Below are 24904 nucleotides of genomic sequence, written 5' to 3' on the forward strand. Positions count from 1 at the left end.
CAAAAATAGGAATAATATAACATGTTGTGGATGTAAGTAATCATACCAGAGATGGTCCAATAGCTCAACATTTGTTGAAAAAAAGAGACTTAAAATACCTGACTTTAGAATAGGTTAAGGAAATTGAATGCTGTACAAGTGTTACACATAAACGTTTGTATAATGAAGCAGTTTATATTTTAAGGTATAATAACATACAACCACAATGAAAGATTGTTTTATTAAATAGAATGTTTTATATGATTGTCATACAAAGGAACTTGTTTTATTAAATAGAATGTTTTTATGATTGTTATACAAGGGAACTTTAAATGATGAATACAGATGTATATAGACTCAAACATATAAAAGCAACAATTTATAGGAACAGAAGGAACAACAGTTATGATTGCACTTGTTATATAAACTATCACTCTATTGTTTTAAGGAAGGCTGTATACGTTAAAGTGCCAGGGACATTTTATTTTATTCTTTAATAATAAAAGTTTAAACATGCTTAAGTCAAATAAGATTTTTGTATTTAGAAATGTTTCATTTTCCTGGATCTGGTGTGTATGTGAAGTGACAGAATCTTTTGCCTGCCCCATGTTTAATCATTTCTTAAATAGAGTGCTACTTTATTTTTCATTAGTGAATCATATAATTTATCAAATTCATAGTCTGTGATGTGATTCTTCAACTGTGTAACATAGGCATGTACAGTCCAGGTAGGACCCTGCTCTGTGTGCCCTTGTAATTAATACATATAGAATAAATGGTAAGATCTTCATAGACTCAAACAATTCATGGACTTCTGTTTTATTGATGATATTCTCTCCTTTCTTTTTCTAGAACAGTTAAAATAATAAATACCTTCAAAACGTATTCACCAGTGACATACATAAATTTGATATATGAACCTTTTCTGGCTTCCTGTGTATTCTGCTTGACGTGAGGAATAAATGGAATTTCAGCACCCAGATCTTCCATTTTCTGCTAAATTATTTTGCAACAAGATAATTCCTGGCGCTTAAAGTTAGACAAATTTTCTAAATTCAGATTATATTTCTGCTCTTGTAAACACATGTACCGCCAAAACAAATATATTTCTTCACTTTTGACAACATGTAATGTTTTGATATTTTCTGAAATTGTCTCTTAAATAAAACAGATACTGCTGATGTTTTACTAGCCTCCATATGGTTTACTAGAAAATGTACCACATCACAGGCAATGTCCTGTAGCTATAAGCATTAGCTGATTTAAAGCAATATACACAGTATACAAAACTATCTACCATCCATTGTGTCCCCTGCTCCTCTTCAGTGAACACAACGTGGTGGGGAGGAGCAAAAGCCCCATAACACAGTACCTATGTGTTGGTAGGGACAACTTTTCTGGTTTGGACTTCCCTTAACAGACTCTATCATCCATAAACAGCAAGGTGAAGGAAGCTTGTGATTAGCCCAGAAATTTTTCAGAGGCAACCTAACCTGATTCAAAAGGAGTGAAACCCCTAAGAGCTATGTCATTATTTTTGAATATATACTGTTTTACTAGATAAATAGTCTGCGGTGGTGGTGCTGCAGAAGCGTTGTCGCCTCACAGTTAGACGTTGTCCATTCGATTCTCAGTTAGAGCGTCTTCTGTGTAGCGACATGCGTGAATGGGCCTTCCTTCATTGAAGGTTGTGTGTTAGGCCCGGCAAGCCAGTATGTAAAAATCTACTGCCAATCATTAGCGGACCGGAATTCCGCTGTGGCGACCCCTAACCGGGAAAAGCCGAAAGACACAAACAAACTCTTTTACTAGATAAAAAAAATGTTTGTTTACTGGCATGAAACAGATCCAACAAGGAAAGGCTTTGCTAGCTCTAAATACATCTGCCTTTCTTTTGGCAATTTTCCAAAATGACAAGATTGATGTTTCAAGGAGGATAGTATGTGTACTCTTTAATTCTGATGGGTGTAAAAGATGCTTGTTTGCTTGCTATTAGTTGAAGATAATGCACTGTTTTAAATAAGGTCATGCCAGGTGAAATATTTTTTTCTGTGAGGTGAAGCAAACTCAGAGCTGATTATGTTAAACAAGGGGATACAAAAAAACAACGTCCCCTGCATGGAAGGTATTGTGAGGCTGCCCTTCCAAAATAACAAATAAATAAGCATTAGTCAAATACTATTGCAAAATGTTGGTTTTGATCATTTGCAGGACTGGGAATGTGACAGTCAGTTAATTGGTAAATAACAGAATCCCAGTAATATGAATATGCTCAATTGAATATGACTTTCAGGGGACTGGTTGTTGCCCTTCCCCAGGTGACTGTGGTTTGCCTGCATCCAGAAAAAGGTTTTTTTGACGAATGTAGATTTTAGTAAATGATATCTGTATCGCCGGGATGCAGAGATTTAGCAGTTGATGAGATTACATGATTTTGCAGAATATGAACTATCATTCACATTCTCGACATTGATTCTTGGATGGCGGGTCTCTCATGATGCCTTTGAAAGAATACTGGGGAGTGATTCGACGACGTTAATGAAAGGAAACCGCATTCCATACAGCATTATACCATAGATCTACTTGACTTGTTAGCTATATAACTTCCTCATTTTCTTTTACATTTGTTCGGTTTTGTTTTTCTTCACAGTTCTAGAATTTGTACATATCTATTTACCCTTTTTCATGAAAAGAGTTTTTTCTCAACCAGTTTTGACATTTGTTTTAAGAGCATTTTTTGTATAGGATGTAATTTATTGCTTGACTGTTTGTGCTGCCTGTTGCCACACTCAGTATCTGATGATAAAATGTTTCTGCACTTTACTATGTATAGAGGTAAAAACAATATAATACAACAAATGCTATTATTTTAATTGTTAGGGTTTTTTTGGTGGCCTCAGCAGTGGAGCTTGATGGACCACAGAAGTAACTGCTAACTGTTTTCAAATATAATTATAAAGCCTTCTTTAACTACGGTAGAATGTTAAGAAACAGTGCTCATCATTGTTCAGAATAGATTCACAGCAATACCACCCATTCTGACCACAAAAAAAATCAGATATCTTACCCGCCAAATCTAGTTTGACACTTACAGTCACAACTAATTCCTGCACACACCCCCATCACTATAATTAAGGACTTCTCATCCAGAACCAGAGAAGTCTTACTAAAATTGTATTTGTCCTTTATCTATCGCTCTCTATGGTAAGTACTTATTGACATATATCCCACGACTGGTGAGACCTCAATGGTTCCTGACTAAAAACAAAACAAAAAAAAAAGTTACAAGTCTCATCTGCATTAACTAGCCAAACTAATTCGCCCCCCTCTCTGTGCAGTTTCCTATAGACTCCTCTGCAGTCACTTATATATGACCTTTCAGGACTAGATCTATTATATCTCCATAAACTAATGATTTTATAATCACATACATACAAACAACCATGGCATCTATCAACAAACTAATAGGACACATTAGTGCAACAGCTTGTTATCTCAGCATATTCCTGGGTCTATATTATAATCTCGAAAATTTACTAGTTTGAATGCATAAATATCGAACTGTATGCATCGAACCATTAAACAACTGAACCCCGCTAAAAATATTTTTAACCCCCCCCAACAAAAACTAACAAGTGTAGGCAAGGGGGCAAGCCCCCTGCACCCCCCACACCCCCTGTTACTTAAATATACCAACTCCGAGATCATGCTACAATGTAGGAAAGGGAAATCTTCCCTTTCTACACCAAACACCCTGTACTTGTTTTTTTTTTTTTTTTTTTATAGGGTCTACTAGAATTCCGATGGTTTAATGTTGCAATCACTAAAGTTTGATCTTTATTGATTCAAAGCATTACACCTTTGAGATTCTAATATAGACCCCATATTCCTCATTTATGGAATAAACTTCCCATGCATATCAAAAAAGTAGTACCCTAGCTACATTCAAGACTAACCTAGACAGTTGGGTGGAAACTCACAAATTTTCTTTGGGCCTTTCCTGTGTGACCCTCCTTGAAGCAGGAGGTAATTCCTAATGTTGGGTATTCTATGCTTAAAAATGAATGGTCTTATGAATGCCTAGTAACTACTTACATAATGAGGAAACCGAAAAGATTCTCATTTATAGTTTCCATAGCATTGTAAAGCTGCTGAAAGAGCTAAATAAAGATACAGTGTGTGACATCAGCCAATACCCACCAGACTGTCACCAATTAAATGTGGTGTCCCTTACTATCCTGGATCAGTAACTAAGGAACTTCAATCCTCACTCCTGACTCCATTGTGAGACTGTCACATAAACAGGAGTAATATTTCATGATTTTCCCCTAACAGCACAACAGGAACACGCTCTATAATCTGGGAATGGACTGTATACTTCTGTCCACCCCCAATGTGACTCCTTATTACACACTTCAGAGCAATGTGTCCTAGATTAAGACCTCTGGTACACTCACACTCAAAGTAAATTTAAATCTCACACATTCAAACACTTCTGAGAAAGCCTGACACAGATTTTCAGTTGTGTCCATTCCCCAAAATAATATGGTAATGCTGTCCCCAATCAGATTGTCTTCATGCCCTTCTAAAAGTTGTGTCCAATTCATCCATCCATCCATCCTCAACCCCTTTTCCCATTTTGCACATGGGGTCGAGGTGTCACTTCTGCAGTGACAATCATTTTAAGCCAAGGTTTACACCTCTGGGTGACTAGCCCTGTCACGGTAGTTCATTCGCACCACTCATTCATACATACACTCTCACCTATGGCCAATTTAGAGTGTCCAATCCACTTACTGCATGTCTTTAGAATGTGGGAGGAAACAGGAGCACCAGGAGGAAACCCACGTGACTGCAGGGAGGACATGCAGACTCCACACAGAAGGCACCCCAGCTGAGAATCAAACCAGGGAACCTCTTGCTTTGAGGTGACAATGCTAACCATTGCACCACCGCAGCCACTCAATGATAGCTATGACCAGAAGTGACCAGGCCTTCAAGGTGACCCGGGGAGTATCAAACAGGTATAAGTACTGTCTAACCCCTAAAGAACACACTGATTTCCAGCCACAATGTAAATTAATGTAAAATATTTAATAGTAAGTAAAATGATTACAAGAATGTAACTAAATAACTTTTAATAAACACCAGAATTCAATCACCAGAAATGCAAAATTAAACTGTAGGATAGAAGTCCATCATTCTAGAAAAACTCTATTTTAATAACTAAACTTTCCTAATCTAACTAGAGAATAATGTCCCTTATCTAATCTAACACATAACAGCAAGGCAAAGGCAGGCTTACAGTTTTTCGGTGATTTCTCTTTCATGGGTGTTGACTGACTGCAACTCTTCATTAAACAACTGCCCTTCACAAACTGCTCATCACTTGACAAACTGCTCAGTAATTGACAGTCTCAACTGTCTTATTTTAAAAATATCAGTCAGCTGTTTGAAAAAATTCTTTTTCCTGTCAATCAGCTGTTCAAAATTCACCCAGCAACAAGGAAAATTCTAATGACATCACCTACTGTTTGGCTGATTCTTCATAGTACTTTATGTACTTGAAGTAACACAACATTTGTCAGTCATGCTGATGAAACGGGATTCATTAGTTCTCTCTTTTATGGCAAAAAAATTATTTTGTAAACCTAGTTTTGCTGTCTATATGCATTAAAGAATATACTTGTGAGTGTGTGTGTGTGTGTGTGTGTGTGTGTGTGTGTGTGTGTGTGTGTGTGTGTGTGTGTGTGTGTGTGTGTGTGCGCGCGTGTTCCACTTTCTCCAAGAGATGCTGCTGTATATGAAATGATTTTATAAGTGGTACAGTGACAACAGCCCCTTTATAGGGGTGGGGGTGAGGGGCTTTGTCCTTCACACAAATTTCTGTTATGTGCTATAAATACAAATACAAACATTTGAGGCACAGGAAATAATATACTTCTAGTCTGCCAATATGCTCAAAGAGTCATTCCCATAATAAGCATCCAAGATGTTCTTAAAATATCTAATCTCGTGTTTGCTTTAATATAATTTGGTATTCTGTTTTATGCATTAGCTTCTCTTTCAGAAAACCAAATGAGTACATCTCTCATTCCTACATAATCTCCTATGCAGGTTGTCTGATGATTCTGTACTACTATTGATAATATCAAATGTACCCAGAGGTAATTTTCCCTAAATTTACTATCTCCTCTTAAACATCTATGAGACTCTCTACAAGTTCAGGTATTTTAGTTTTTTTATAATAACTTAAACTTTCACATCCATTTATGCTGTTGGTATATCTCTTGCTGTACTCTTTCCAATTTACTCATGCTAGTTTTCTTAGAAGATTTCCATGTTATTATTCCATACTCTAGTTTAGTCTAATGCAACTTATAAACAATTATTTCATCATTTCTGATTTCTTAGACTTTATAAAACTTTTTATAAAGCCTATACATTTAGCATTAACCAACTGAGCTCATTTATTCAGAACTTCCCTGTGCCTGGCTTGGACACCTGTGACTACAAGATACTGGATTGCTTCTAAAACCATCCATGGAGCTACAAAGCTGACATAAGTATTTTTTGCACTTGCTCTTTCTCACTGTTATTTTACAGTTCTGTGCTGATTTATTGATTTGGTTGAATTTATCACTGTTTTTCAGCCTGCATTTGTTAAAGAAATGCCATCTGTTTGTTACTGTACTGATCTTAGGTCATTTTAACAGTATTCTGATATTTTATAACCTCATCTGATACTGCAAAAGCTGAGGTGAGTTTGCCACAGTTCTCCTTAGTTTGCCAAAATATTTATTTTGCAAAGTTTTTCTGTGTTTGTAGAAGTTCTGCTATGTTTGTACACATTTTTCTGTATTGGGCACATTTTTCAGGGTTTGTGAACTTATTTTGAAGGATTTCTGATACTGCAGAAGTTCTGCCTTTTGTTGCAAAGCATTTGTTACTACACTTGAGCTAAAAAATAGGTTGTTTTACATTACAAGTGTTTTATTCTACACTCTGGTAGGAGCATAAGGCTGATTCAACCCATCTAAGTTTGGAACTGCTGGTGAAATGTTTATTGTTTGTTTATCTGATAGACCTTAGGGCTTAACTGTGTAAAAGTCTTTCATCCTGCTGGTATTTCTGTATTTGGGAGCATTTCTCATGGTTTGTGAACTTATTTCCAAGGAGTCCTGATACTGCATGAGTTCTGCCTTTTGTTGTAAAGCATTTGTAACTGCACTTGAGCACAAAACCAGTTCTTTTTACATTAAAAGGGTTTTATTCTGCACTCTGGTTAGAGCAGAGGGCTGACTCAACCCATCTGAGCTGCAAACTGGTGCTGGAAGGCTTATTGTGTGCTCCTCTGATTGGCCTGAGGACTTAACTGTGTAAAAGTCTTTCATCCTGGTGGTATTTCTGTATTTGGGAACCTTTCTCAAGAGTTTTAGAACCTTTTCTTCAAGGATTCCTGATACTTCAGGAGTACTGCCTTTTTTGGTAAAGCATTTGTTACTGTACTTGAGCTTAAAACCAGTTCACTTTACATTAAGATGATTTTATTCCACACTCTGGTGAGAGCAAAAGGCTGATTCAACCCATCTGATTTGGGAAATGCTGGTGGAAGGCTTATTGTATGTTTATCTGATTGGCCTTAGGGCTTGAATGTATAAACATGTTTCATCCTGCTGGTATAAAAGCCTCATGTTTGTGAATCATGTAAATGCAGTTACTTGTGCCTTGTAGACAAGCATACCTCTCCAGTTTAAAATTCTCTATAAGAAATGGTATCCATAATCTTCCACTGTTCATAGCTGTTCAAAGAGCTGCCAGTTTGTGTAGAGGGCAGCACCACTGCAGGTCATCTTAATTGTATGCTACTAAACACTCTCACTTAGACCTACTCCTTTCCATCGACTAAGGATCTGGTATAATGGATAGGTTCTTCCCTGTCATCTTTGTTTCTGGCTTGGTGGATATGGGCATCCTGAGGCAGTGTAGTAACTGCCTCATATTCACTGACAACTATTTAATTTTAGAATAGACAAACACAGTGTGTGAGAGATGTAGATGTCATTGGAGGTAAAGCTCTCACATAGATACATGAAAAATGTAAACCAGGTTGTCAGCATTATACCCAAAATGCTCACTGCCAACACTAAGGATCGAACACGTTGACACACATAAACTGAGTTACTCAGTTGTAATTTACCCAAACCTCCAAGGGCTGCTAAAAGCATCTCTCAATGACCCCACACACATTCAAAGATGGCACATCACATGACACATAACTCTAAAAATCATAGTAGTCCTACTTTCAAGCCCATAAGACAACACACCACACAGTCAAACAGTCTAGTTTTTGGGGATTACATTATAAGACATACTGATGTCTCCTTTACCATGCTAAATAAGGAAAAGAACACAGTGAATTGTCTGTCTGAAGCCAGGATAATCCAGTTCACACATGCACTTAGGTCTTTAAACCACAAGTAGCAGTACAACATGGCCACAGTCCATGTGGGCATAAAACACCTAAAATGTACCTCACTGAACTATACGAAGAGAGACATGATGGAGCTCTCTGAATATGTGTTCCAAGCGAGTATGAATCTAGCCTTGAGTAGCATCCTACTTTCACCAATAATGATGCCACAATGCCAGCAAAAAATGATTGGCTTCAACAATTGGCTTAGTTTCTGGTGTCAAAACAAGGGGATCCAATATCTGTCAGCCTGGGGAGACATGGAGACATGATCAGCAAGCCACAATGCTTCACCAGACATGGTTTGCACTTGTCACCACTTGGGCTTCTGGATACAGGGAAAAACTTTATCTATCTCCATAGTGCCTTTTTTTAGGCCGTGCCAAATTGTTAAACCCTCCAACATAACAAAAATCACTCACGACTACCTAATGGTACTGCTGCTCAACACTAGGTGTTTAAATAAAAAACTGTACTTCGTGGAAGTACTCCTTACCCTGGAGAATACAGTGCAGTCACGGAAACATGGTTCAGAACCATGGAAAGCATCCTGACTATTAAAGTCTATAATGCCTTTCATACATTTTGGTCTCCCTCAGCAGCTTAGGGTAAAACAAAGGGAGGAGGTGTCTCAGTGTTCATAAAGGACAAATACACTGCTAGATTAGTCCAACAACATAACTCACTTGAGCTGCTCCATGCCCAACTAACCATACTAGGTGTGACCCCCTATCATATCCTTGCTAGCTGCAGACCCCCAGACATGAGTCTGGAAAACCATACCTTCTACATAAACCTACTGCAGTCTCTTAACAGTCAACCTAACACCATACTTACGGGTGACTTCTACTACCCATCCATAAACTGGGAGATGTATACAACCCATAATTTACTTGTTCAGAGGTTTTTGGACTTCGTCAACACAAACACCCTGGAGCTATCAGTTAGCTCCTCAACAAGAGATACAAATATCCTAGACCTAGTACTCATAAACATGGGCGGATGCTGCTCCATTCCATGCATTAACTCTTCCCTGGTAAGATCTGACAACAAAATTATCTCCTTTAGTATTAAAACTGACCTAGAACCCCCATCAAACTACAAACCTGTTAAGAACATTGCTAAGGCCAGTTACCTCAAACTAAGTGACAACTTATTAAATTTTGAAGCCCCTCTGAATCCACTTGACATCGAGGCCTACTTTGAGCTGTACACCAAAGCACTCTACAACGGGTCTATATCATATGAGTGAATCGCACAAATTGCGAATGCTCATAATATCGAATGTACCGGACCTCAAACTTCCTATTGTAGGGGGCTGTGCCCCCCACACCCCAAGCTAAATATATATTCCAATTCCGAGATCGCACTACAGTGAGGAAAGGGTAAATATGCCATTCTTCACTATACCTCAATCTCAGCAAAAAGCACTTCGAGGTCAGGTACGTTCGATATTATGAGCGTTCACAATTTGTGAATCATGTAAATGCAGTTACTTGTGCCTTGTAGACAAGCATACCTCTCCAGTTTAAAATCCTCTATGAGAAATGGTATCCATAATCTTCCACTGTTCATAGCTGTTCAAAGAGCTGCCAGTTTGTGTAGAGGGCAGCACCACTGCAGGTCATCTAAATTGTATGCTACTAAACACTCTCACTTAGACCTACTGCTTTCCATCGACTAAGGATCTGGTATAATGGATAGGTTCTTCCCTGTCATCTTTGTTTCTGGCTTGGTGGATATGGGCATCCTGAGGCAGTGTAGTAACTGCCTCATATTCACTGACAACTATTTAATTTTAGAATAGACAAACACAGTGTGTGAGAGATGTAGATGTCATTGGAGGTAAAGCTCTCACATAGATACATGAAAAATGTAAACCAGGTTGTCAGCATTATACCCAAAATGCTCACTGCCAACACTAAGGATCGAACACGTTGACACACATAAACTGAGTTACTCAGTTGTAATTTACCCAAACCTCCAAGGGCTGCTAAAAGCATCTCTCAATGACCACACACATTCAAAGATGGCACATCACATGACACATAACTCTAAAAATCATAGTAGTCCTACTTTCAAGCCCATAAGACAACACACCACACAGTCAAACAGTCTAGTTTTTGGGGATTACATTATAAGACATACTGATGTCTCCTTTACCATGCTAAATAAGGAAAAGAACACAGTGAATTGTCTGTCTGAAGCCAGGATAATCCAGTTCACACATGCACTTAGGTCTTTAAACCACAAGTAGCAGTACAACATGGCCACAGTCCATGTGGGCATAAAACACCTAAAATGTACCTCACTGAACTATACGAAGAGAGACATGATGGAGCTCTCTGAATATGTGTTCCAAGCGAGTATGAATCTAGCCTTGAGTAGCATCCTACTTTCACCAATAATGATGCCACAATGCCAGCAAAAAATGATTGGCTTCAACAATTGGCTTAGTTTCTGGTGTCAAAACAAGGGGATCCAATATCTGTCAGCCTGGGGAGACCCGGAGACTTGATCAGCAAGCCACAATGCTTCACCAGACATGGTTTGCACTTGTCACCACTTGGGCTTCTGGATACTGGGAAAAACTTTATCTAGCCCCATAGTGCCTTTTTTTAGGCCGTGCCAAATTGTTAAACCCTCCAACATAACAGAAATCACTCACGACTACCTAATGGTACTGCTGCTCAACACTAGGTGTTTAAATAAAAAACTGTACTTTGTGGAAGTACTCCTTACCCTGGAGAATACAGTGCAGTCACGGAAACATGGTTCAGAACCATGGAAAGCATCCTGACTATTAAAGTCTATAATGCCTTTCATACATTTTGGTCTCCCTCAGCAGCTTAGGGTAAAACAAAGGGAGGAGGTGTCTCAGTGTTCATAAAGGACAAATACACTGCTAGACTAGTCTAATAACATAACTCACTTGAGCTGCTCCATGCCCAATTAAGTGTACTAGGTGCAACCCCCTATCATATCCTTGCTAGCTACAGACCCCCAGACATGAGTCTGGAAAACCATACCTCCTACATAAACCTACTACAGTCTCTTAACATTCAACCTAACACCATACTTACGGGTGACTTCTACTACCCATCCATAAACTGGGAGATGTATACAACCCATAATTCACTTGTTCAGAGGTTTTTGGACTTCGTCAACACAAACACCCTGGAGCTATCAGTTAGCTCCTCAACAAGAGATACAAATATCCTAGACCTAGTACTCATAAACATGGGCGGATGCTGCTCCATTCCATGCATTAACTCTTCCCTGGTAAGATCTGACAACAAAATTATCTCCTTTAGTATTAAAACTGACCTAGAACCCCCATCAAACTACAAACCTGTTAAGAACATTGCTAAGGCCAGTTACCTCAAACTAAGTGACAACTTATTAAATTTTGAAGCCCCTCTGAATCCACTTGACATCGAGGCCTACTTTGAGCTGTACACCAAAGCACTCTACAACGGGTCTATATCATATGAGTGAATCGCACAAATTGCGAATGCTCATAATATCGAATGTACCGGACCTCAAACTTCCTATTGTAGGGGGCTGTGCTCCCCACACCCCAAGCTAAATATATATTCCAATTTCGAGATCGCACTACAGTGAGGAAAGGGCAAATATGCCATTCTTCACTGTACCTCAATCTCAGAAAAAGCACTTCGTGGTCAGGTACGTTCGATACTATGAGCGTTCACAATTTGTGCGATTCGCTCATGTGATATAGACCCCTCTACAACCACATTCATAGCTGCATAGAGGAGGCAGTATCTTTCTGAGTAAAACCTATGATTACTGGCAAAAATAAGCCTGCAGACCCTTGCATCATCTGGAACAAGACTGTGGATCACCAAACATGCTGTGGCCTGCTTCTCTTCTTGGGATTGGTGCTAACATTTTGCTTCTGGTGACAGAAGAAGCAAAGGAGTATTGTATCCCAACAGAGTGAAGATATCGTAAGACCAGCATTAGTAGTAGCCAAGCAGTAGCCATTCATGTGAGTCCCCTCTTTTCATCATTCTTGACAAGCTAATTCTTTATTTTTCAGTAAGTACTGCTTGATTTCTTCATAACTTCAGAATATTTGCCTAAATACTTCATCCTTAAATTTTCAGGGTCTACGTATTAGTTTCCTCTCAAGTCCTTGGCAGTGCTCTGTACAGACTCAGACACACTGAGTGACATTTTTCCTGTAAAGAGAATATATAAGGAAACAGCTCCAATACTTAGTAATAATGGCCATCCCTCCTGGCCTGTCTAAATGTCAGTTCCCTGTGCTTTCTCCTATTACCCTGGTGAACTTGGGCATTCTGAGGCAGTGTAGCAACTGCCTCATGTACACAAACAACCCTCTCTTCTTACCTCCCAACACTCAGACTTGTGAGAGATGGACTTATATATCCAAATTGGAAGCCACACACTCTCCAGCCAAGACCAGAATAGCTGGTCAAGAGGAGAAGGTCAATACCTGCACCACACCACATGCAACACACAGCCTCCAGAACACCCACCATCACAGCTCTCACATAAAAACACAACACACATACCCACCTTCATGGAGGCTCTCAATAGAACTCTACCCAAACAGCAGAGACTTCCAAGGCAGAAATGCACTTGACCACCACAACACAGCACAAATCACAAGACACATAGCTCACCTACAAAGTGTGCCCCTCAACCTAAGCCCCTAAGGCAAAACAGCTTGCCCAATACACTAATCATAGGCGATTTGATAGTGAAGCACACTGATGTCTCACTCACTAGGTTGAATAAGGAGAAAGTAAACTGTACTTAATAGACTTTCATTCTGTTACAATCACATTGCCAAGTTTGTCACTGGCCTACCTTTTGGAACACACCATTGCATCAACCTTAAACAGCTTGGGTGGCTATAACTTCCCAGTCTAATCCAATATAACCTTTTGATTATGGCTAATAAAATCCTCTATTATCCAGATAACACACTGGCTCTTAAAAAGATGATCACCCCCCACAACAATCCAAGACTGCTCCAATCCTCAAACAGACTACAAATTAAGAAAATAAATACCAGGGAGTTCCAATAAGTGCTCCAACTCTATACTGTCACAAATTCCGTTGTAATACCATAAATCAAATTGCTGAATTAACCAGTTCTGAAGAAGCCCATACGATATGGGTGAAAGCGCTTAACCTAATTTTAAGTATTGTCCGCAGTATCTAATATACAGCGTTTTATATTTTATTGTTATGCGGTTTTCTGAGTTATTAGTTGTCAATACATTTTGGCTCAAGACGCTGGGGTTTTTCCAGCATCGTTTGAGTGCTATCGTCAATAAAACTGGTTTGATTTTATTCCATTCGTGTTGGTGAACTGTTTGGGACGCTCTTCTGTGGATAAATTCAGCAATTTGCTTTATGGTATTACAACGGAATTTGTGACAGTATACTTCAGTGGTGTTGGAGCACTTATTGGAACTCCATGGTATTTATTTTCTCAGTTTCTTTACTGGAGATTATTACCTAGTAGACTACAAATTAAGACAATTAAAATTAAAAATGTAGCCGGTGACTCCCTCTTTGCAAACTCTACAGGCAAAGCATGGAACCTCCTTCCAGCTAACATTACTTTGCTCTCCTCCCTATCCCAGTTCAAAGCTAAAGTCAAACAACATCTGGCACTAAACTGGCTTTGCCACTGTAACAAGCCTGGCTAACTCTCACCATGAATGTATATAATCTATTAATCAAATTACTGTTATTTTTTCCCCTGACTGTTACCAGGGGTAACTCGAACTTGTGATATTGTCTATTTCATGTCTGATTATGTCATTTGTAAATATCTCATCTGTAATATGTCTTATTTGTTATTACTTATCTGTCTACCTTGGTAATATGCCTTCTTTGTTATTCTTATCTGTCTACCTTGGAGCTTTTCTCCCCGGGCCTCCACTGAAAATGGACATTAATCCAGTTGGACTATTCTGGTCAACAACTGTAAAATAAATAAAATAAATAAATAACAGTAAGCTGTCTATCAGGTGTCAGTATCTGACACATAACACATGAACTCAGGTCACTCCACAACAAGTACATGTAAGACTCTGTCACTGTCCATGTGAGTGTGAATGACCTGAGATGCACCTCCCTGGACTACATGAAAAGAAACATGGAGGAGCTCTTGGATTATGTGGCCCAGGCAGGTATGACTCTAGCCCTGAGCAGCATCCTATCATCGCCCAGAATGATACCGCAGTACAAGCAGAAAATGATTGACTTCAACAATTGGCTAAGTTTCTGGTGTCATTCTAAGGGGATCCAGTATCTGTCTGCTTCGGATGACATGACTGACAGACTTCAATGCTTTGCTAGAGATGGCCTGCATCTGTCATCCCTGGGTTTCCAGATACTGGCTAATGCTCTTGCTACCCCTATAGTGCCTTTTTAGGTTATGTTTCAAAGACCAAATTACCACTGTAACAGCTATAAATAAATACAATCTGAGGGTCATGCTGCTCAATGCTAAAATTCTAAATTTCAAGATGCACTTGCTCAAAGCACTCTTCAAAATGGAGAACATCGACATTTGTGCTGTAACGGAGATCTCCTTTAAAGCAGCAGAAAGCACCCCTGCGCTACCAGGCTAGAAATCATTCCACACCTTTCGGCCCCAGAACATGGACCGAAGCTCCAAAGGCGGTGGTGTCTCCATATTCATAAAGGATATGCACCCCTCCAGACTAGTAGCCCAGCAGAACCTATCTGAGATACTTCAGGTACAACTAACATTGGGTAAGATGACGATTCAGGTCATAGCCTGCTATAGGTCCCCAGCCATGTCCCAAGACTCTCACGCCACATTCCTAAGCACCCTGGAAACTATTAGGGTCCAACCCAACAGTCTCATACTAGGTGACTTCAACTACCCCTCCATCAACTGGGAAAACTATTCATGCACCAATACACTGGCCCAAAGCTTCCTGGAATTCATCAGTTCCAATGCCCTGGAGCAGCTCATTCTTACCTCCATTAGAGGAAGCAACATTCTTGACCTAGTTGTTACTAACATGGGCTGACCAGGTTCGCAGATGACTGCAAGCTGGGAGCCATTATTAACTCCCCAAGTGATGTAGACATCCTACAGAAAGGCATCACTGAGACCAATGACTGGTGTTGAAACCATGGCCTTAAGCTTAATGCCAAAAAATGCATAGTCATCCCCTTTGGGAAAATCTCATTTCCCACTAATTACCACATCGATGGGTGCCCACTGAACACTGAAGGCATTATAAGAGATAACAAAAGACAAAAATTTCAACTTTAATAAATTCTTAGAAGAACTAAAATTATGCAATTGGTCAATCCTAAAGCAACTACCGCTAGATGAAGCAGTTATACACTTTAATAATACATTCCTAGCCATACTTGACAACCATGCACCCGCACGCACTATCAGAATTAAAACAAAAGTAGTCCCCTGGCTCACCAAGGATGCCAAACTAAAAATTATCCAAAGGAATAATGCCTGTAACACCTGGCAGTCCTCTAAATCCCCACAAGATCAACTCAAATTTCAGCAGTATAGGAATGATACAAAAAAATCTATTTCTGCCAATTACAGCAGAAACACCATAACAAGCCTCAGAAGTTCTGGACAGGTATTAACAAACTCCTCCACCCAGGACAATCCACAACCCGACCCCCTCAACCCAAACCCAAAAAACACCTGAGTCCATTGCCAACACATTCAACAGTTTCTTTACAGAAACCATCCAAATCATTGCTAGCAAACTTAAATCCCTTGTCCTAACACTGATACACCTAAAACCAATGATAAACTCTCCTTTAGCTTCCAGAAAGTTCCTACCTCTCTCATGAAAGCCCTCATTAAGAAACTTAAACTAACCACCCTATCTGCTGACCTCCTCCCCGCAGACTATCTGCAAAAAGCTTCTGACATCATAGCTTACCCTGTCTCTATTTTGATAAATAGAACCATAACTGAAGCCTCTATCCCAACATCTGGAAAATATCACATTATTCCACTCCACAAAAAAGGCAACTCCACTGAGCTGTCAAATTATAGACCAATAGCTATCCTCTCCCCTCTAGCAAAAAGTATGGAAAAGTGTATCCATAAACATCTCTTACACCACCTCATTCAACATAATCTCCTGGCCAACACCCAGCATGGACTTAGACCCCATCACAGTACCATCACAGCCCTCCTCTCCTTTTCTAATGTCATAAATTCCAGCCGTAACAACAACAAACTATCCTCTGCCCTATTTCTTGACCTTTCCAAGGCCTTCGATATGGTCAACCACAACTTACTCTTACTCACCCTAAATAAAATATTCTTAGACAATCATGCCATACAATGGTTTCAATCTTATCTTAGTGGAAAACAGCAGGTTGTCTTATGGCAAGACAAGCTCTCCACCCTTCTCCCCGTTAACCTTGGTGTCCCTCAAGGCTCCATATTAGGTCCCCTTCTTTTCTCCCTCTTTATCAATGACCTCCACTCTGTAATCCCAGAAGCAATTTGTATACAATATGCTGATGATTTCACCCTTTAACACAGTGGAAAGTTGGCTCACTGATCAACAGCTGATATTAAACCCCAGTAAAACAAAGCTATTACTCTTATCCCCCTCTTGCAAATCCCTGCTATCCTCTTTTACTATATCTTCTAACAATGGGACCATAATCTCACCAGATAAGTCTACCAAACTCCAAGGTGTTATAATTGATAACAACCTTAAATATGACATGCATGTCAACCAAACCATTAAAACCATTAATAAAAAACTCAATTCCCTCTACAAAAATAAACCTTTCCTCACCCCTCTAGCCAGGTCTGCAATTACCTGTACCCATCTGCTTCCAGCTGTACTCTATGCCTCACCTATTCTTACCAACTTGAATAAATCTGAACTTAGTAAACTCTCTAGCTGCTACAACCAAATTGCCAGGTTTGTAGAGGAACCCCCTACAGGACACACCATTGTAAAAATGTAAACCTCTTAGGATGGCTAGAACTCCCCAGGCTAATTCAATATAATCAACTCACTATAGTATTTAAGGTTATTAACCACCCAGAAAAAAACACCCTTAATGAAAAGCATTATCCATCACTACAAAAATGCAAGGCCACTTCATTCCACCACAAAACTTTTGGTTCATAGGTTCATAGGTTGGTACTAGGCTATTGGCCCTAGAGCCTATACAAGCCTAGCCATAACAATTCCCTGGCTATTTCTTCCCACACTATTTACTTCCCTCTGTTAAAAGTTCAGTCTGTTAAAGCTAACAACCTATCTGGAGAATCTTTGCAAATACAGTAGGTAAAATCTGGAATTCCCTCCCATCAGACCTTACTCTGAACCCCTCAATTAACCATTAAAAAAAAAATCTGACCCAGTATTTCAAAACTCACTGGTTATGTCCCTGCTCTAACCCTAACTAAAACCTCATCTACCACCCTATCCCTGCAATTAATAAACACAGCTACCTATCTCTCCATTAAAGGTTTGAAAAAGAAACTGTATCTTGTGTGCAGATACTATGTATATAGCTGCACATTTAGGTCTGACAAAAGAAACTGTAACATGTATCCATATATTTTTTGCTTTTAAACTGTATTCTTCATTGTCTTGAAATGTTAGACTGTAGCTTGTATCTTGATACTATATGCTTAGATATATACTGGAACTTGTTTGTCTTTATCTATTTGTAAGTCTGGAGCTTTTCTCCCCAGGCCTCCTCTGAAAATGGACATGTATTCAGTTGGACTATCCCGATCAACAAATGTAAAATAAATAAATAAGAGATCTGGGGACACAGGTTGACAGCAACCTCTTCTTCGACCACCACATTGCCACTGTGGTCAGAAAGTCCTTCTATGTGGCATATCTCATGACCAAGGGTTTTGCATCCAGGAAGAAAGAGGTCATCATCTCTCTACTCTTCCCTCATTAGGCCAATCATCGAGTATAATGCCCCATTTGGCATGTACCTCACTAGACACATACAACAGCTGGGAAGGCCACAAAAGTACCTCACAAAGTGGATCCTAGGCCTTAAACATGTCTTACACAGACAGACTCAAAAAACTCCAGCTATTCTCTGTCTCATATTGTCTACTAAGAGGTGATCTCTGCTTGACTTACAAAGCCATGTCTGACCCAGCTCTGTTAGAAATGCTACATCTAAAGAAATCCAATTCCCTCCACACCACACACTCCAGAGACCTCAACCTCATTATCACAATCAATGCATCATCATGGACCTGCTTAACAAAGATATAGGCAATCTTCAAACTCTTGACGCCATACAGTTTGGCTTTCTCAAGGGGAGATCCTGCCTGCTGAACCTGGTTGACTTCTTTGAGGCAGTCACCAAGGCTGTGGATGAGGGTAAGGCAGTGCATACAGCCTACCTTGACCTGGCCAAGGCCTTTGATACCATTCCCCACTCAGGTATCATTGATAAACTCACCAAATTAGGCGTCAATCCTTACATCACTAGGTGGGTTCCAAACTGGCTCACAGACAGGACACACAGAGTGAAAGTTGCAGATTCCAAGTCAGACTGCCAGCCAGTCATGATTGGAGTCCCACAGGGCTCGGTCCTGGGCCCTTTCCTGTTTGGCATCTACTTCTCAGAAGTTCAGGCCAACACAGAAGGACTCTGGCTGACCAAGTTTGCTGATGACTGGGACTAGGAGTCATTATCAACTCCCCCAGTGATGCAGACATCCAACAAAAGGGTCTCTCTAAGACCAATGACTCATGTCAGAACCATGGCCTAAAGCTTAACGCCAAAAATGCATTATCATCTCCTCAGAAAAAACTCAGTTCCAACGAATTATCACATTGATGGGAGCCCACTGAACACTGAACAAGAAGAGAGATCTGGGCACCCAGGTCAACAGCCAGCTCACCTTCAACCACCACATTGCCAGTGTGGTCAGAAAGTCCTTCTAAGTGGCACATCTTATAACCAAAGATTTTGTATCCAGGAAGAAAGAGGTCATCATCTCTCTCTACTCATCCCTCATTAGACCAGTCATTGAATATAACACCCCATTTGGAATATACCTGACCAGACACCTACAATAGCTGGAGAGGCCTCAAAAGTACCTCACAAAAAGGATCCTAGGCCTTAAACCCATGTCCTACATGGACAGACTCAAGAAACTTCAGTCTCTTATCGTCTACTTAGAGGTGATCTGTGCTTGACTTGCAAAGCCATGTCTGACCCAGGCCTACTTGAAATGCTACACTCCCAAAGACTGCCCATACTCTGGAATAAGCTTCCCATTCATGTCAAGCAGAGCACATTGCTGGCCCTCTTCAAGAGAAATCTTGATGAGTGGGTGGGAAATAGAAAGTTCACCCCGGGGATCACTGCAGTGGCTCTACTTGATAGATGCACTGGGAACTAACATTGGGCACTTCTATGGACTCGGCTTGTAAAGTCTACAGGGCCATTAGCCTAGTACACACCTATGAACCTATGAAATAAACCAGCCTGGTGGACCCCAAGCATAAACAGGATATTCAGCAAAAGGAAAGAAACATCTCCAAAGCCAAGAAGGAACAGACAGAACATGGAAAAAGATATGCACCAGTCTAATCAAGCAAATTAGAGAGTTGGTCAAATCTGCTAAAGCAACTATGAGGCAAAGAAAGCTTCCCAGGTGAAAGATAACCATAAGGATTGTTTTTAATTATGTTCATAACGTCAGGGAAACTGTCAGTAATGTGCCTTGCTAATCATTAACAGCAAAACTTACACCCAACCTGGAACTATAGCAAACTTGCTGGTAGAGAAGTTCAGTTCAAACCCCCCCCCCCCCCATCATCACCTCCTACCACACCCAAAGAAATATCTGCAACCATCCCTCTACTGGTTATTATGAGGGAACACAGCCTGCATGGGTCCTGACAACATTCCAGGATGCTTCTTAATTAGCTTAAAACAGAATCTGTCAGGGCCACTAGAAACTGTCTTTAACCACAAACTCTGGACAGGCTTATCCCAGAGGAATGGAAGACTGCAAAAATCATCTCTCTACACAAGGGGGGGAATCATTTGACTAGCCAATAATACACAGGATCAACTGACCCAGGGAACTATGGACCCATAAGCTTGACCAGTGTTATCTGCAAGGCAAGAAGGATCATGGACCTGATCAATAACAACATAGGAACTCTACAACCACTGGCCAGACCCAATTTGGCTTTATCAAAGGGAGGTCTTGTTTGCTCAATCTGGCGGATTTCTTTACAAAAGTCACCAGGGCCGTGGATGAGGGTAAAATAGTACACAATGTTGAGTGAATGAGTGAGTGAGTAAATATAGAAAAAGACAGGGCTGGGTTAGTTTGCTGTCAGCGAAAAAGGGGATCAAAATGCCCAACAAGGTTAGGCATATTGTAGCCTCCCTGCAACATGATGACAATTCCAACCTCACCAATTAACAGTTTTAGGAAGTGTTTGCAAGTGATTAAACCAGCAGGTTTTGAGGAAGATTTATAATACATGTTCTTTTAGACCTGGGACAGTGTCACATGCATAGATGACATGGGCTTCTATTACTAATATTAAAGCTTTAAGTAGACTGAAATCAGGGCCAGTTTTGAATTCATGATCTCCAGTGTTATAAGTTTTATATTTATTTTGAGGATCATTTTTTCCAGTTGGAGTTGAATATGGATATACAAACAAAACACTTATTTATGCATCACTGGCCAGAACAGCTAGGGGCTTCTGTAATAGCAGCAGTTTGCATTTTTGGAAGGGGAGGCTCAGATATACTAAGTGTACTGGAATGGACATTTGAATATGTTTCAAGTGCTGCCACAGAAGATATTGTCACCTGACTGCAAGCCATATAATTGTGAAACAATAATGATATTACAGGTGTATGTGTAAGGTGAAAAAGTCAGCTGGAGGAAGTTATTTGTCTCATGCTTTTGGGCAGGTGTGAAGTTGCTCTACTCTAAAAAAAATATAGCACATATTATGGAAAGAAGATACAGGTTATAGGGCAATAGCAAAAGTATGAATATAATGGATTTAGAAAAGGGATGATATGTTCATTTCAAGGAAAGGCCATTAGCCATTCTGTCCTGAGGACTTTAAAAATATGTTTTCAAAAATGATGGGGTGCACTTAACAGATAAAATTTTAGGGGACTTTATGGGGGGACGTTACCATTGCTGTAGCACAGCAGGATAAGTGTGGCCCACATGACCTGAGAGCAGTTATCAGCTCAAGCACAACGGGTATGTAAGTAGGTTTTGCTGACTCTTCCATCTTGGGAGGAGGAAGATGGTGGTTCTGGTCAACTGAGGGCTCCCTTGTGAGTAGAGGCTTGTACTTTCACAATGTGCATAAGACTGGAGGACTTGGGCTTGCTGCTCCTAAAACAAGTGACACCAGCTGTTAGGGGACATTTATGTTTGAGCATTCACATGCCGTGGGGAGACAGAAAGATACCCCTGCAGTGATGTGGATGACCATGCCAGCTACCAGAGGGTGGGATTAGAGTCATTAAAGCAACAAAAAAATATGACCGCCTGCAATATTACTCTGGGATTGGTTCTGATTTGAATTGAAGGAACAATGATCAATGTCACGGCCTGATGGTCAGTGCATAGTGGGGAGAAAAACCACACACACACACACACACACACACACACACACATATATATATATATATATATATATATATATATATATATGAAGAACATTAGGCAAGGTATAGAAGGACACCTGTGCTTTGAAGATAGATGGTACAAAATCCGTCTTTTGATTGATTGTCAGTGTCAGAATGTAGAAAAGCAGGTGAAGGTTCCACGTAATTGGTCTACTGTTGGTATGTCCTAAGTTATGAAGAAGATGGAGCCCAATGGTTAGTTACTGACAGCACCCTTTACAGGTATGCTTGACAGTTCATACAGTGGAAGAAACTCTATAACTTCCCCTGGAGCTTTTACCCCGAAAAGGATAAGATTTATTGTTTGATGGCAAGATCATAACCTGGGCTGAAGGATTGTAAGTATCACTGGATTAGAATCTGCCAAGACTGCTGGGTTGTACACAACTATCTGGAAGCTACGACTGAATACAATTAGTGTACCTGGTTTATACAGGCATGGCTGTGGCCATTTCCTTTTAAGACATCTTTTGTGGCTATTTGTGGATTTGTGGCATCAACAGGTTATTTACAAAGAGGATAGTAGCTAAAGGAAATAACCTAGCTGTTTTCCAACAAAAACGTATTGGGAATTCAGGGATAGGGTATCATGGATTGTGAGAAGAAAAAAAGTTCTGATAAAGTTCGTTTGTTGAGGAGAATGAAAACGTATAGCTCTGAATTAAATAGGTGAATCAACTACCAGCATGTACCTTGTGTGGCATTTCTTGCAGAGTTTCTTTTCTTCTTTCCCCAAGTGTTTTATGCCATTTTTTGTTACTTATTATGGATGATGGACTTTTTGTCAGCTCATAGTATAATTGTTATAATTGTAGCTAAGTGCCTCTATACAGTTTTTTCATTACCTTCTTACTTGTCGGAGTCTGGGCCCATGGAGGTGTGCAACAGGACTTGGACCAGAATAGCTTACATTATGGTTTTTAGCCTTTCTGTGTCTGACCCTCACCTGAGACAGTTCTACGTACTTACCTGCCTTCTTGAGGGGAGAGGAATATTTCAGGTTGCTGAAGACTCAGACTTCACTACACTCACAATGTACAATGAGTGTGTGTGTGTGTGTGTGTGTGTGTGTGTGTGTGTGTGTGTGTGTGTGTGTGTGTGTGTGTGTGTGTGTGTGTGTGTGTGCGTGTGTGTGTGTGTGTGTGTGCGTGTGTGTGTGTGTGTGTGTGTGTCTTCTCCGTGGATATTGTCCACATATAATGGACTCTTACTCCATAATGCTTTGACGTCAGTATGCTAGAAACAGTCATGATGCGAGCCACTCTGTTTTCCAGTTTTACAGTTTAAGATGTTATCCCAGTGTATTCTCGGAGAATGAAGTTCTGTCCATTTCTTTACTACTTCTATCACATTCTACAGATAACTCTTGTACTTTACTTTAAGCTGTCAGAATTATTCCCCACTTCCTGCTACCAGACAGTCCATATGCAATGTATATATGTCTGCGTCTATCTCTCACATAAATCCCTCATAAATGTGCTCAGTGAGCAAAAATGTTTGGCCACATACCAAACAAGAGCTTCCAATGTCTCTTTCGTGGTTTTTGTATTAATGCATAACACATTTAGGGCTGCTTTCACTGGAAGCATGTAGTCCTGTTTTTGTGTCACAATTTGTCTTTGGGTGACAGCTTCAATAATCATGTGCTGTAAGTTTACTTTAAATTTGCATTTCTGTCTAAAACTACTTGGTTTCACTGATAAAGTTTAGTATCATTAAAGCTTTACACTGCTGTTTTAGTAAGCATTCAGTGATGAAAACATTTCTCTCCGAATATTGTCATTCTTTCTAAAGGCTTTGTGAAGGTTGTTACTAAAATAACAAACTTAAGAAAGACAACATTAACTGATGTTTCTGCTGTAATACTTCCAAAGACTTTATGACTGTAAAAAAAATATTGCCCAGCAGAGTTCAATTACACGGAAGCCTGCAAGAAATGTCTCATTGTTTAATTCTGATAAGGGAACTGACTATATTTGCATTTCTGCTAGACAGCTCTCATATCATACACTGCTTTAAGGCTATCTCACATTCAGTCTGGTAATTGCATTTAAGGAATCCAAGTCAATGTCAACTGAAACCTGCTGGATAGTGTTGCATTTCTCCATACAAAGCAAATTAAAACTGCTGCTGATTGTCACACTTAAACATTTTTTTGCATGGCATTATATTTTGGGTCAGTAGTCAAATAATTAAGCTATAGTTTATTTTTTGCTGGCATGAATACAGTTCCCCAAATCTCCACCTGGTCATCACTGGGAGGAGGAACTTGTAGTTAGCACATCTTAGCCATTAAAGGATGAATAAATGAAACTAATTAAAACTAAAATGTAAACATGGCTGCAAGTTATTATATTTCATTATATAACCTGTCCTTCTTGAAAAAATAACTTACTTTGTTGTGAATAACTGAAATGATTTATCTGCAGCTGTACTAAAGCACCAGGTCATGATGAGTTCAAAGCCACTTGCTCATTGCAAAGCTGTTTAATATGTTAACTGGTAAGAAACATCTCGGTCTGGATTTAATAATGATCTGTAGCACTTATCTTTCAGTTGTTAGCATCAACCACAGTTTACTAGGTGAATAGGGAACAGAAGTAGATTGCCTGGCTGTTTTTCTGCATCCGACACACACACACACACACACACACACACACACACACACACACACACACACACACACACACACACACACACACACACACACACACACTCAGACACAAACCT

The sequence above is a fragment of the Protopterus annectens genome, chromosome 9.part0 (genome assembly GCF_019279795.1).
Source record: "Protopterus annectens isolate FY-2018-M chromosome 9.part0, PAN1.0, whole genome shotgun sequence".
Taxonomy (NCBI): domain Eukaryota; kingdom Metazoa; phylum Chordata; order Ceratodontiformes; family Protopteridae; genus Protopterus; species Protopterus annectens.